General features: G+C 41.1%; 1 pseudogene; it reads right to left on the bottom strand.

Moving 5' to 3' along the window:
* Positions 1-8,492: 8,492 nt before the first annotated feature.
* Positions 8,493-8,904, bottom strand: LOC101415645 (large ribosomal subunit protein eL27-like; annotated as a pseudogene).
* Between the last annotated feature and the right edge of the window lie 369 nt (positions 8,905-9,273).

Here is a 9,273-nt window from a genome sequence, read left to right as displayed (position 1 = left end):
TTCGTTATATTCCACGCATTTGCTCCTTTGTAGCCCGGGTATCTCTCAGGATGGAGAAACCATCTTTCTAGTCAGCCTCAGGAGGGACCATAGATCATCATCTTCATGAACGTTGCCCAAGGAACATCGTGCCTAGTCCACAGAAGACCAACCTTCAGCGTTTCCTTACTCAGAGGTTCATCCACAACTCTAAGTCGTTCAGCCTGTTCACTCTGAGATTTTAATCAGTGAGGTTACTGGCTTCTTCAGAATACTTGTAGCATGCCGATTTTATTTAAATTCAACACTTACTTGATTTTATATTTTTATCAATTCTCACACTGAAATTATTTGCTTTATCCTGCAAAGTATATAAAACAGTTCCACAACGCCAGTATTAGTGCGAACAATAAAGCTACAGAATGAACTTTTAGAGTTTTTTGCACTTTGTTTTGCCTTCGGACATAGCCCACTAAGAAAGGACAAAACCCTGTGTTCAAAGTCACTTGAAATGAGTCTTTCTTTGTATTCATGCTAATATCTGATATATGCTTAGGTTTATTTGTTTTTAATTTTAGGAATTTTTCTTTTTTCCTTTTTGATATGATTTACTTTTTGAAAACGTAGAATAAGTACACTATTCTCAAGTAAAAACTGCATTAAAAGGTACATTCAGAGGTGTCTCCCTTCCATCCCTATCCCCTGATTCTAGTTCCCCCTCCCTGGGTCCTATAGGTAATTATTAGTTTCTGGATTATCCTTCCAGTGTTTCCTTTTGCACAAAAGTATACCACCTTGCTTCACATGGAGAAAATTCTATAGCAACGCAGAGAAATCTTCCTCATTATGTTTGTATCTTCATACTACTCTGTTATGAAAATGTACCATAGTTTATTCAACTACTCTGCTCTTCCCATGTTGATGGTTGAGGTGTTTCTAGTCTTTTGCCCTTAAAAAAATAATGCCATAGTGGATAACCTTGCACATATATCATTTCAAATTTGTGCAAGTATACTTTTAGGACAGATTCCCATCTGAAAGAAAGTGTGACTGCAGGTTAAAGGGTAAATCCATCTATTTATAATTTTGCTACGTGTTATCAAATTCTCCTTCTTAGAGGCTGTATCATTCTGCACTTTAACCAGCAACATATCAGTGTGTCTCTTTACCCAGAGATTTGACAACAAAGTATGCTGACAAACTTGGATTTTTCTCAACACCATCTCAATGCTTTTAAGTGAGTTGAGTATGTTTTACTATTTTTAAAGACCACTTGCATGCATTTTTTAAAAACTTCATTTCTTGTTCCCATTTTCCTGCCAAGTTTGAGTCTTTTTAAAAAAAATTTTTTTTTAATAGCTCTCTATGTAGTAGAGATAAGAACTTTTTTTCCCTGTAGTATAAGTTGAAAATATTTTGTCCGGAAACTCATGTGCCTTTGACTTTGCTTACGATTTTTGGGTCATGCTATTTTTAAAAGTGTAGATGCAATAGAATTTATCATTCTTTTATTGACTCTGGATTTTGAGTCATAACAATGCTTTCCCCACTACCTCCATAGATAGACTACATAGAACTTATTTTCTTCTAGAATTTACAGGGTTTCAATTTTTGTTACATTTAGTTACCTGATTCACATAGGGGTTATCTTAGTGGGCAGTATAAGCTATGGACCCAATTTTTTTTTTTTCCCAAATGGTACCCATTATCCCAACAGCATTTATTAAAAAGTTCATTTGTCTTCCATTTTCTGCAACATCTTTATCATATATTAAGTTTCCCTATGTAATTGAACTGGTGCATCTTGACCTTTCTCAAATGCTTTTCCAGCATCTGTGGAGACAATCACATGACTTTCTTACACATGTAATATTGTAAATTGTATTAATGAATTTCTTAACATTGAGTCATCTTTGCATTCCTAAGATAATTTCCACTTGGTCATGATATATCATGATATTTGATTCCATTTGCTATTATTTTATTTAGTATATTTACATTGCTATTCATAAATGAGCTTGGTCTGTACTTTTTTATATAATCTTCATCAGGCTTGGTTTCAATGTTATAATTATTTCATTTAAATTTTGAAATTGTTATTTTTCTGTGCTTTGGAATAGAATTGGATTATAAGTTTTCAAAAATTCCCATCTGAAACCATCTTGATACTTTCAGGAAGTTTTTAAAAAAATAGTCTATCTAATTTTTTTGTTTTTTGTTTGTTTGATTTTTCTCTCCAATATTTTTAGTTGCTTTCAGCAGGATGCCTGGTCTCAATATGCTGGTCTGTCATTTTCCTGGTGAAAGAATCTCCCACCTTTCTTTACTTCGGTTTTCTCCTAATACTGTCTGTAGTCAGTGGTGGCTTCCTCTAAAACGCCTTCCTCCAGGTGGTGCTAAGTGTCCCCCTTCTGGGCTCCCACGGGACCCTGTTCACGCCGGCATAGAGACATTGTATTGAAATAATCTGTTAATGGATCATTACCCTCTCTGAGCCGAAAGTTTTTTAATACCTTGTCCGTTCGCCTGGAAGACCTGCTCCCTGCTCCCTGAAGTCCTCCCTATCTTTTTTCTTTTTTTTAATTTTATTTTATTTATTCATTTTTTTAAAAAAAGATTACATTCAAAAAATATGAAGTCCCCATTCACCCCCGCCGCCCCCACCCCACCACTCCCCCCACAGCAACACTCTCCCCCATCATCATGACACATCCATTGCATCTGGTGAGTACATCTCTGGGCATCACTGCACCTCATGGTCAGTGGTCCACATCATACCCATACTCTCCCACATTCCACCCAGTGGGCCATGGGAGGATCTACAATGTCCAGTAATTGTCCCTGCAGCACCACCCAGGACAACTCCAAGTCCCAAAAATACCTCCACATCTCATCTCTTCCTCCTATTCCCCGCACCCAGCAGCCACCATGGTCACTTTTTCCACACCAATGCCACATTTTCTCGGTTATTAAGCACAATAGTTCATGAATAGAATATCATTAAGTCCACTCTAATCCTTACTGTATTCCTCCTTCCTGTGGACCTTGGCTTGGTTGTGTCCATTCCACATCTATGTCAAGAGGCCTCCCCATCTTTGATCTCGTTACTTCCACCCATCTTCCAGGTCTGTGCTCGGGGATGCTCTGCTTCACCTCTCACCCTAGATGAAGTCCTCCTGTCCCATGGTCATATTACCCTTGACACTATTTTTAGTTTCCTGGATGCTAAAACAAACACCACGCAATGGGTTGGCTTAACTGACAGGAAGTTATTGGCTCACAGTTTTGAGGTAGGAGAAGTCCGATATCGAGGCATCATCAAGGCCATGCCTTCTCCCTGAGACAGTGGCGCTCCGGGCCGGCTGCTTCCCTGTCCTGTGGCAGTACACCTGGAGCAGCGTCTCCTTTCTCTTTCGGGTTCTGTGGACTTCCAGCTTTTGTCTATTCCCCGTGACTTCCTCCTTCTGATTTCCTGTGCTTGTAAGGACTTCAGCCACGTTGGATTAGGGCCCACACTCATTCAGTTTGGGCATACCTCAACGCCTCAAAGGCCCTTTTCACAAATGGGTTCACACCTACAGGACCAGGGATTGGGACCTGAACATGCCTTCTGTAGGGGCATTATTCAATCCCCTACACTTATCTTTTATAGAATGTATCATTATTGTGATTGTCTAATGATTGTTTTCCACACTAGAATTTCTCTGGAGGCAGGGATCGTGTCAAGTTTGTACTCAGCTGGATCTTCAGTATCATAATGCACAGCATATAATAGGATTTAATAAGTATTTGTCAAATGAATGAATGAATTGATGAATTACTCAGTCAAAGAATTGACTGATTGTTGAACTCTGGGCAAGAAACCTGAAGGAGCAACTGCTCTACTTTCCCTCCAGAGGGAGACACAGTCCTACAAGAAATAGCACAAACCTATAGAAAGCAGAAAATTCTGAAATGAACCCTAACTTGCTTCTCAAGCCCCTGAAATTGATTCAGAGAAACTGATTATTTCTCTGATGATAGGACCCTCTAAATCATTCTGGACCACCCAATCGTCCCAGGCGGGTGGGCATTTCCTCTGTTAGTTCCCTTCTTTGACAGTCTTAAACTCTCCCCTGCTAGAGATTGTACCTTCAGTCTTGATTTGCTAGGTAATCCAGTTGTAAATGTCTACATTTTCTGAAAAATAGTATCATATATATGTAATTTAAGTGTTAACATTAACCTTATTGTTTGCATTTTTACTGTAATTTGTTTTTATTTTTCAAAATCTCTCAGATAATCGTTCCCTATGAACATTCAAAATGTTTTCAAATTCTTCTAATTGTGGACAATATTAGCAGCCTGTAGAACAAAAACATAATAAAATATTGATGAAAAGCTAATTAAAAAACAAACACTGTAATTTATAAATTTCCCCAAGCCTTGGAGAAAGTTCAAAGGAAAAAGCAAAAGCGCAGAGCAAATATTGAGAGCATATCTGCCCAAGAGCAGTTTCTGAAAGAAGTCCTTGTTTAATCCTGATGACATGTCTTGGGAGAATACCCCTGCTGCACATGAAATGCTGCTCTGTCCTCTATTGAACTGCTTTTCTAAGAGAAGGCTTAAGAATGTCAGGAGTTTCATAATGTTTACATTATACTTTCTCTGAACTGTCTTTCCTTTTCCTGTGCTCCATTTCCAAGGCTTATCTTTCATTTTTTTTCCTTTTAAATATGCTTCTGACCTCTTTTTCAGGATCTGGGATGTTTCACTATTCTTGTGGTTGGGAAGTCATTTCCCTTTAATTCAATTCAGTTTGCATTTCTCAAATTCCTACCTGAGTTTGGAACTGTGCTGTGGAGCAGGAGGTGAGCACGGAAAGTCTAAGTCTCTGCCCTTGTGGTGCTTACGACGTAGCTGGGAGGACTAGATATTTGGCAACTTCCTTGAACAAATAGAAAATGATACAAAGATCACAGAGGTAAGAACCGACATTTATCCAGTTTACAAAACCACTTTTCATAAATGTGATCTGATTTTTGTGAAATTAACCCTGGGGGTAGATGCTATGCTCATTCCCATTGTACAGATCAGCAGAACAGACTTAGGTAGTATAACTGGCCTAAGCAGGTAAAGTAACTACAGCTGCCTTCAGAACTGGAGCCCCCCGCCCCTGTGGTGTTGCATGATATCACATTGTCTTTAAATATGAGGAATATGCTGTAGGCCATAATCCTAAAAGTTGAAGAAATTTAAAGTTAAGCAAAATGCGCTCTTAGATTAATGCGGGAAAGCTATTTTTCCCAACTAGTCTGTCACTTGGATCTTTTTTTTTCCTCTCTTCTATTGATTTTTGCCTGATTCCCTTGCCTACTTTTGCTTTTAGGATATCTCAAACTTTCCTTTGGTGTTTTTTGTTTGTTGGTTTGTTTGTTTTAGTGATTTGAAATGAGCTTACTTGGGAGGGGCAACTTCTTTCTAAAAAAACGTTTCTCCAGGAAGGATATCAGGGAAACTTTGCCATCAACATTAGTCAGGAGACCCCGAAAGGAGAAGGAGGACACCTTTGAGAAGGAAATTAATTTAAGAGGTCTGGCCAGAGGCCAGAAAACTGTTGTGAAAGGCTCAGTGTTACCACTTAGAGATGTTCCAAGACAGAATTCCTCCCCTCCAGCACCCTGTCACTAGCAGGTCACCCTTAAAATCAGGAAAGCATTTGGAACCAGCAGAGGAAGAAAGGAGTTTTTCACTTCAAAAAGGACTTGCACAAAAGTCTGTGGTTTTGAGGTGCTCACAAGGCTCAAAGGGCATGACTCCCAGATTTGTAATCTGGGACACCCCATGGCATCTACCCACAGAGACTGGACACAAATCCATGTTGACCAGCGATAGCAGCAGTCCTTACAAGCAAAACACCGTTATCAAATTTCTAGGTTAACTGGATGCCAAAGCCTAAAAATAGGAACACTAGTTCTTCTGTCAATCAACACAAACTAATGAACACTTCTTGAGTGCAGGCAGGGAAGCAGCACCGGAAAGATGAGAAAATGACAATCTAAAAGTCTCATGGGAGACACGGCACATTAAAAAAAAACACAAAAACTCATAGAACCACTTGAACACAAAGAACAGAAATAATCAACTGAAGTACATGGAGATGGAGTTGAAATATTGAATGCAAGATTCATAGGAAATGATCCAAATACAACTTTATTTTTGGCTTTGACCATATTTTAAAAATATCTTAGAGAGGAATAATCATCCTCTGTCTCTGAATGAAAAACCGGGCAGATTCTCTGTCTTTCCAGTTGACTCTAGATAATTGACAAACCTTTAAGTGACAGTCACTTTAAGCTTTAAAAAAAAGTCTCCGTTTAGTAACTCTCTCCACTTTCTTGATCTCACCATAAAGTTGTTCTTCAACATTGATTATGTACCTAAAAATTTTGTGGCAGTAATCATCTTTAATTGCAATTGTCTATTTGCATATTGGTCTTCCAACCTTTGACTATAAGGGACTGTGTCTCTCCATCCCTCTCTTTCCTGCACTGCTGAGCACAGGGCCTGGCACAAAGTAGAAGCTTGGTAAATGTTGGATAGATGGATGGATGGATGAATGGATGGATGGGTCTGAAACCTTGGTCCCACTCATGTTATAAAATAACTTGTGTGGACAGCCCATTTTATCACGCCCTGGCAGACTAATAATTCTGACATTTATAAGATGTTTGCTTCCCAGAATTTATATGCCTTAGCACTTACCAATCAAGAAATTTTGAGAGCTCTGAGACAACGCAGGAACAAAATCTTCTTTTTCTCAAAGGATTTTAGAAAGGTTATGGAATGTTTCATCAAGCCCTCTCAGAAATGTTTCTGTCAAAGCTTGGAAACTGTGGGTATTATTTGAGTGGTTTATTTATTTATTATTTTTAAAAATATTTATTTTTTTATTTATTTCTCTCCCCTTCCTCCCCATCCCCCCCCCCCACCCAGTTGTCTGTTCTCTGTGTCCATTCACTGTGTGTTCTTCTGTGACCCTTTCTATCCTTATCAGTGGCACCCAGAAACTGTTTCTTTTTGTTGCGTCATCTTACTGGGTCAGCTCTCTGTGTGTACAGTGCCATTCTTGGGAAGGCTGCACTTTCTTTCATGCTGGGGGGCTCTCCTTACAGGGCGCGCTCCCTGTTCGTGGGGCTCCCCTACGCAGGGGACATCCTTGCGTGGCAGGGCACTCCTTGCGCACATCAGCACTGCGCATGGGCCAGCTCCACATGGTCAAGGAGGCCCAGAGTTTGAACCGGGGACCTCCCATGTGGTAGACGGACACCCTATCCATTGGGCCAAGTTCACTTCCCTGAGTGGTTTATTTAAATAACCCAAGGCTAAAGAAAACAACAAGAAACAAAAAGTTATATTTACAAAATTTGGCAAAATTTTAATGTGTGAAATATAGGTAATGGATGTAAAGGAGTTCATCACAGTAGACTCTAGTTTTTCTGTGGGTTAGAACATTTTTGTAATAAAAATAACACTTAAAAAATCCTGAATGGCATTGCAATGACAGGTACAGACCATTATATATTTTGTCATAACTCACAAAATTGTGCAGGAGAGAGTATAATCCGGTTATAGTACCATGGAGTGAGAAGTCAAAGATCCTCAAGTTCTAGGCATGGTTGGCCCGGGGTATGTTCCAGTGAAGCACCCCTGAGACTGGGCAAGTCCTCAGGCACGAGGACTGTGGAGATGTGTTTACTGTGGCAGGACTTCTCACTCCACGGCACTATAACCGGATTTTGTCTAGGCTCTTGACTGTGCTACAGAAATGAATTTCCAAGAGCACGTCGGGTTAGTTAGGCCAGTAATTATTAAGGTAGGGAGAGAAGAGAAATGGGAGAAAATAACAGATCATGGATCCCAGGTAGAGAGGAAGGGGTTGAAGAGTGATAAAGCGGGCTGGTTTGCAGACTACAGTTTCCCATTATAGATTATAAATCCCCAGGTTTACTTGCGTAGTGATCCAAGCCAGGACAAAGAAGGCCAGAATAGGGGTCCAAAGGCAAGAGAAAGAGATCCAGCCTTTGCGCTTGCTTTTTCTGTTTTTGCATTTTTTTTTTTTTTTTTTTTTTTTTTTAAAGATTTATTTATTTATTTAATTTCCCCCCCTCCCCTGGTTGTCTGTTCTTGGTGTCTATTTGCTGCGTCTTGTTTCTTTGTCCGCTTCTGTTGTCGTTGGCGGCACGGGAAGTGTGGGCGGCGCCATTCCTGGGCAGGCTGCTCTTTCTTTTCACGCTGGGCGGCTTTCCTCACGGGCGCACTCCTTGCGCGTGGGGCTCCCCCACGCGGGGGACACCCTTGCGTGGCACTGCACTCCTTGCGTGCATCAGCACTGCGCATGGCCAGTTCCACACGGGTCAAGGAGGCCCGGGGTTTGAACCGCGGACCTCCCATATGGTAGACGGACGCCCTAACCACTGGGCCAAAGTCCGTTTCCCTGTTTTTGCATTTTTAATGACTAAAACAAAATATATCTAAAACCACAGCATCTGGAAGAACCACTTGTTTTTGCCTGTCTTGTACCTCTCCTTGAACTTGACCTTGGTCTCGCTCCAGGCCTTGAGTTTAAGATCAGGGTCCCTGAAAACATCCTTGTTGACAACGGTCTTGTCCACGTGGAGAGCCACAGAGTACCCTGTGGACGTGAGGTGATTGTAGTTATAAACTTTCAGGAAAGAGTTGATCTTTTTTGACCTCTTGGTGAGTTTCTTCTTGCCCACGGCAGCTGTCACTCTGCAGGGGTAGCGAGAGTCCAGCCGCCAGAGCACGGCTGTAGGGGCCGTTCGAGGGGCCATCATCAGTGTTCTTCACAAGGGCAGCTTTGCCTCCGGAGCGGCGACAGGCCAGCACCAGCACTGCTTTCCCAGGTTTCATAAACTTGCCCATTTCGGCAGCAACCACCGGGCCGTACAGCGGGAAGCTGCACTTGCTTTTTCAACCATTAATTATTCCGCCCCTTTGCTAATGGCCCAGGAGGAGTCCAAGCTGTTTGCTTTCTTGATTGATTACCTCCCCATCAGTTCCCCAGGAGGGTCCAATGATAAAGTCCTTGGGCGCAATTCCTGGCTTCCAGAGGAAATCTCATTCTGAATGGTAGAATCCTGGGGAGGGTCTTCCAGCAGCCCTCTTGGGGGTATCGATGTCCATGTGGACTTCTTGCCAGGTTCCAGATCCATCTATTGACTCCCTATCTAACCTGCTTCAGTACCAACTTCCTTCTATATGTCTTTTCTCCCTTCTGTATCTTAGATCCTT

The sequence above is a fragment of the Dasypus novemcinctus genome, chromosome 12, assembly GCF_030445035.2.
Source record: "Dasypus novemcinctus isolate mDasNov1 chromosome 12, mDasNov1.1.hap2, whole genome shotgun sequence".
Taxonomy (NCBI): Eukaryota; Metazoa; Chordata; class Mammalia; order Cingulata; family Dasypodidae; genus Dasypus; species Dasypus novemcinctus.
Note: the sequence above shows the minus strand (reverse complement) of the source record. Positions and strands in the feature narration are given on the sequence as shown.